At 45.9% G+C, this 5253-nt stretch overlaps 1 pseudogene; it reads left to right on the top strand.

The window, feature by feature from the left end:
• Nucleotides 1–1131: 1131 nt before the first annotated feature.
• LOC147886380 (pentatricopeptide repeat-containing protein At5g27110-like) lies at nt 1132–5011 on the top strand (annotated as a pseudogene).
• Nucleotides 5012–5253: the final 242 nt, after the last annotated feature.

The raw sequence follows: 5253 nt of genomic DNA, 5'->3' as shown, positions 1-5253 counted from the left end.
CCATGGCCTCTAGACCCTGGTAGCAAGAATGGGTTCCCCTTTTTTAGGGATTCAAAAACATGGAAGGATGACATGTGTCCTTGTCCCCACAAGGTCCCCACCTCTTAAACACATGAAATGATGCCATGTGTCCTCTTCCTCCTAAACCCATCCCTAGTTCTTTTTTTGTTAGCACATGGTGGGATGGGAATAGGATAGAAATATGCATGGGACCACTTGGGACCACCTTTTCCCATTCCCATCCTATTTCTTCCCATGTGCTAAGCCTCTAAGAACCAGTTCAAACTGGCGAGGAGATGGTTGGTTGCCGACCATTACCAACTGTGCACGTGGTACGCGCACCAGACGGGATGGTGGGCAAAATCTACATTGTTAGAGAAAATTCTCACTATTGAGGTCTCGATTCCGATCACGCTGCCTGTGGACGAATTGTTCGGATGGATTTTTCGATCATGCGGTTGAGAACAAACGCCCTTAGGATGAGTTTGGGAATGTTCCTGGATTCATCTAGGTATATGCTTTTGCTGTATTAGCGGACATGCAAATTTCACCTTGTGAAGTTTTCGTCCAAGTTGCGGCCTGCTGGTATTGTGATAATTCTTTCCATCTTAAATGGTGCGTTGCCCTATCAGCTAGATTTAGATTTAGATGCTCGTTGGGGAGAGACTAAAATGAAAATGTTTAGACTTCACAAGCAGTTGTAGCTTGAATGAAGAGATTTTGGACTACCTTTTGATTAGCCTTCTCCTTTAGTGCTAGCCTTCATCATGGTTGAGTCTGCCCTTCACCTCCGGAGTGCCGACAGAAACTCAGTACGGAGACTTTGTATAAATGGATGCTCAAGTATGTGTGGGTGTGTGGATTTGTATGTGTGAGAGCATATTTTTATACTATGGTCTACACCCACTGTTGGGCGCTGATGACGTCAGTGGGGATGTCATTAGTAGCTAGTGCGTGCTATGCATGATGGAGTTTATGGTTTTCAACCTTGTGAGTGACTATCATGAGATTGAAACTGCACTATGTTGTGTTTTTAGAGGATGAGTTTGGGAATGTTCGTGGATTCATGTAGGTATATGTTCCAATGTACATGCGACAAGTTCCACCGCTGCCCGGGCAGGTATTACCGACGATCGGTCTTGGGCGCTCCCCGAACCGCATCCCGGAGACGATTCTCTACTCCTAGACGAGTGAGCGAACAGAGGAAGCTTGAGGTTATGGTTGGAGGAGAAGCTCGTGGGAGGGGAGTGAGTGCAGAGGCTTTCTCTCCCCCTCCAACAAAGAAAACCCGTAAGAAAAGAGCTGTGAAAGTTACAGTCTTAAGGAAAGACGCCCAGGCCGCGGGGACGCGGGGGAGGGAGCTCACACCAGCAGAGCTCCCTCCCCATCATCTTCTTCAAAGCAGGCACAAGATTGGCAGCTCATAGTCTATTGTGAATCTTAACTGACCGAGTTCTCCAGATTTCAAGCATAAGATTACCGTGAAGTTGCTGCGGATAGACGACTGGCACAATCCTGTTTGGGTTAAAGAGATGCTCGAGAATAAGGAGTCACGAAGCAAGGGAATGTACGGTACGAAAGCATCCACCCAGGCCTGGTCCAACTCTGAAGGCCGTGGCTTCGTGCAGTGTGGAGTGCAGGTGAATGCGTCTCATGCACAAGATCTGCGAGTGTGAGGCGGTAAGCTTAGACGAGGCACTCACCTTTATGGGACGGATGCCCCAGCTGCCTTCAGTTGAGAACCTTATATGCATCTTGCATAAATGCAGGAAAATTAAAAATTTAGCCTATATTAAGTTCTTGCATGCATACATGTGCAAGAGTGGGCTAGAAGATCATAAATCTCTTGGGAACTACCTTGTCCCAATGTTAGTACAAGCTGGAAGCATGTGCGATGCTCAGCAGGTTTTTGACAGGTTGGTTGATCGAAATGAGTATTCTTGGACTTCTCTCATTATGGGGTACATTGACTGTGGGAAATCACTGCACGCGCTCAATCTGTATCTGGAAATGCAAGAGGATGCTGTACATCCTAGCAAATACACGTTCGTAGCCCTACTGAAGGCTTGTGCTAGGCTGAAAGACGTGGAAATGGGTAGAGACCTACATGCTCAGATTGCCATGAAGGGGTTAGAAAGAGATCTTTTTGTTGGCAATACTTTGGTGGATATGTATACCAAATGTGGCTCGCTTCCAAAGGCACAGGAAGTCTTTGACAAGCTGCAAGTTCGAGATGTAGTATCTTGGACTGCGTTAATCTCAGGGTATGCGGAACATGGTCTTGGTGAAGAAGCACTGAACTGTTTTGGACAGATGCAAGTGCAGGGTGTCTCTCCAAATGCTGTCACATTTGTTTGTAGCTTCAAAGTTTGTGGTAGCATAGGAGCCATAGACAAGGGCAGAGACATCCACACTGAGATTGCCAGAAAGGGGTTGGAAAGAGACCTTATAGTTGGCAACACTGTGGTGGATATGTATGCCAAATGTGGCTTGCTTGCAAAGGCACGGGAGGTGTGTGACAAGCTGCTGGTTCGAGACGTGGTCTCATGGACTGCACTAATCTCAGGATATGCCGAACATAGTCTTGGTGAGGAAGCACTGAACTGTTTTGAACAGATGCAACTAGAGGGTGTTTCTCCAAATGCTGTCACATTTGTTTGTGGCTTGAAAGCTAGTGGCAGCATAGAAGCTATAGACAAGGGCCGAGAAATGCAAGCTGAGATTGTCAGAAAGGGGTTGGAAAGAGATCGTATTGTTGGCAACACCTTGATTGATATGTATGCCAAGTGTGGCTCCCTTGCAGAAGCAGGGGAAGCGTTCGACAAGCTGCCTATTCGAGACGAGGTCTCGTGGAATGCACTAATTGCAGGATATACTGAGCATGGGCGTGGTGAGGAAGCATTGAACTTATTCAAGCAGATGCAACTAGAGGGTGTCTCTCCCAATGCTGCCACTTTTATTTGCAGCTTAAAAGCTTGTGGCAGCATCGGTGCCATAGACAAAGGTCGAGAAATACAAACTGAAATTGCCAGAAGGGGGTTGGAAAGGGATCCTTTTATTGGCAATACTGTAGTGGATATGTACGTCAAGTCCGGCTTGCTTGCAAAAGCACGGGAAGTGTTTGACAACCTACCAGTTCAAAATGAGGTCTCGTGGAATGCATTAATCACAGGATATACCGAGCATGGTCTTGGTGAAGAAGCGCTGAACTGTTTTGAAAAGATGCAACTAGAAGGTGTCTCTCCTGATGCTGTCACATTTGTTTGCAGCTTGAAAGCTTGTGGCAGCATAGGAGCCATAGAAAAGGGCCAAGAAATACACACTGAGATTGCCAGAAAGGGGTTGGAAAGAGACCTTATTGCTGGCAACGCCCTGGTGGATATGTATGCCAAATGTGGCTTGCTTGCAGAAGCACGGGAAATAGTTGGCAAGCTGCCAGTTCAAAATGAGGTCTCATGGAATGCCATAATTGTAGGATATGTGGAGCATAGTCGAGGTGACGAAGCCTTGAACTGTTTTGAACAGATGCAATTGGAGAGTGTCCGTCCAAATGCTCTTACATTTGTTTACAGCTTGAAAGCTTGTGGCAGCATGGGAGCTCTCGACAAGGGCCGAGAAATTCACGCCGAAATTGCCAGAAAGAGGCTGGAAAGAGATTTTATTATTGGCAATACGTTGGTGGATATGTATGCAAAATGTGGCTCACTTGCAGAAGCACAGGAGGCATTTGGCAAGCTTCCAATTCGAGATGAGGTCTCATGGAATGCACTAATTGCAGGATATGCTGAGTCTGGTCTTGGTGAGAATGCGCTGGACTGTTTTGAAAAGATGCAATTGGAGGGTGTCTCTCCAGATGCTGTCACATTTGTATGCAGTTTGAAAGCTTGTGGCAGCATAAAAGCCATAGGCAAGGGCCAAGAAATACATGCTGACATTACTCGGAAGGGGATAGAAAGAGACCTTATTGTTGGCAACAGCTTGGTGGATATGTATTCCAAATGTGGCTTGCTGGCAGAAGCACGAAAAGTGTTTGGCAAGCTTTCAGGTGGTGATGAGGTCTCCTGGAATGCACTAATCACAGGATATGCTGAACATGGTTTTGGTGAGGAAGTGCTGACATGTTTTGATCAAATGCAGCAGGAGGGTGTCTCTCCAGATGCTGTCACTTTTGTTTGCATCTTGAAAGCTTGTGGCAGCACAGGAGCTATAGACAAGGGCCGAGAAATACATGCTGAAATTGCCCGAAAGAGGCTGGAAAGAGATCTTATTGTTGGCAGCACCTTGGTGTATATGTATGCCAAAGTTGGCTCGTCTGCAGAAGCATGGGAAGCTTTTGACAAACTTCCAGTTCGAAATGAGGTCTCATGGAATGCACTAATATCAGGATATGCCCAACGAGGAGAAGGTGAAATGGTCCTCCATATGTTTGAGCAAATGAGAGGAGCAGGCATTAAACCAGGAGGGGTTACATTCTTGATTGTTCTTACTGTATGCAGTCACACGGGTTTTGTGATCGAGGGCCAGAGATACTTCGAGGCCATGAGCAAAGATTATGGCATCACTCCTACTATTGAGCACTACACTAGCATCGTTGATCTCTTTGGCCGTGCAGGACAATTAGATCAGGCAGTAACAATGGTGAAGAGGATGCCTTTCCATCCTGACCTTGTGATATGGCTTACAGTATTGAGTGCTTGTCGAAAGTGGGGTAATATGCAGGTTGGAAGATTGGCCTTCGAACAAGCAGTGCAATTAGATGAAAAAGATGCTGCAGCTTATGTCTTGATGTCTAACATTTATGCAGATGCTCAATGGCATGAGGAAGAGAAGAAGATTGAGGCAATGAGAGTGAAAGAACAAGCATGGAATAACTCAGGATACAGGTGGTGGAGTGGCATTGTCACGTGCATTCATTTTTAGTGGGGGATAAAGGCATTCCTAAAGCAAATATATAAATGCAAAGCTAGAGAGAATCTCAGTGATCTTCCTTTGGATGTGTAGAATATCATAAGTGGCTTCTATATATTTATCATTTCTCATATATACAGACTTGTGTGCGCACTGCGTGTGCATGTGCATGTGAGAGTGAGAGAGCATGTGTGTTCATACGGCCTCAGAGGATCCTTGTCTCTCAACTGTCATGCATTCATCTATCATCCAGTAGGAGGATTTGGTAGTAAGAATGAGCCTGCATACCGAGATCTCTCTACCCATATGGGGACGTTCATTCCTATTCATATATACATACATGCA

The sequence above is a fragment of the Dipteris shenzhenensis genome, chromosome 24 (genome assembly GCF_047967505.1).
Source record: "Dipteris shenzhenensis isolate YYH24624 ecotype China chromosome 24, Dip_SZ_1.0, whole genome shotgun sequence".
NCBI classification, from domain to species: domain Eukaryota; kingdom Viridiplantae; phylum Streptophyta; class Polypodiopsida; order Gleicheniales; family Dipteridaceae; genus Dipteris; species Dipteris shenzhenensis.
This window is presented reverse-complemented; position numbering and strand designations above follow the sequence as displayed.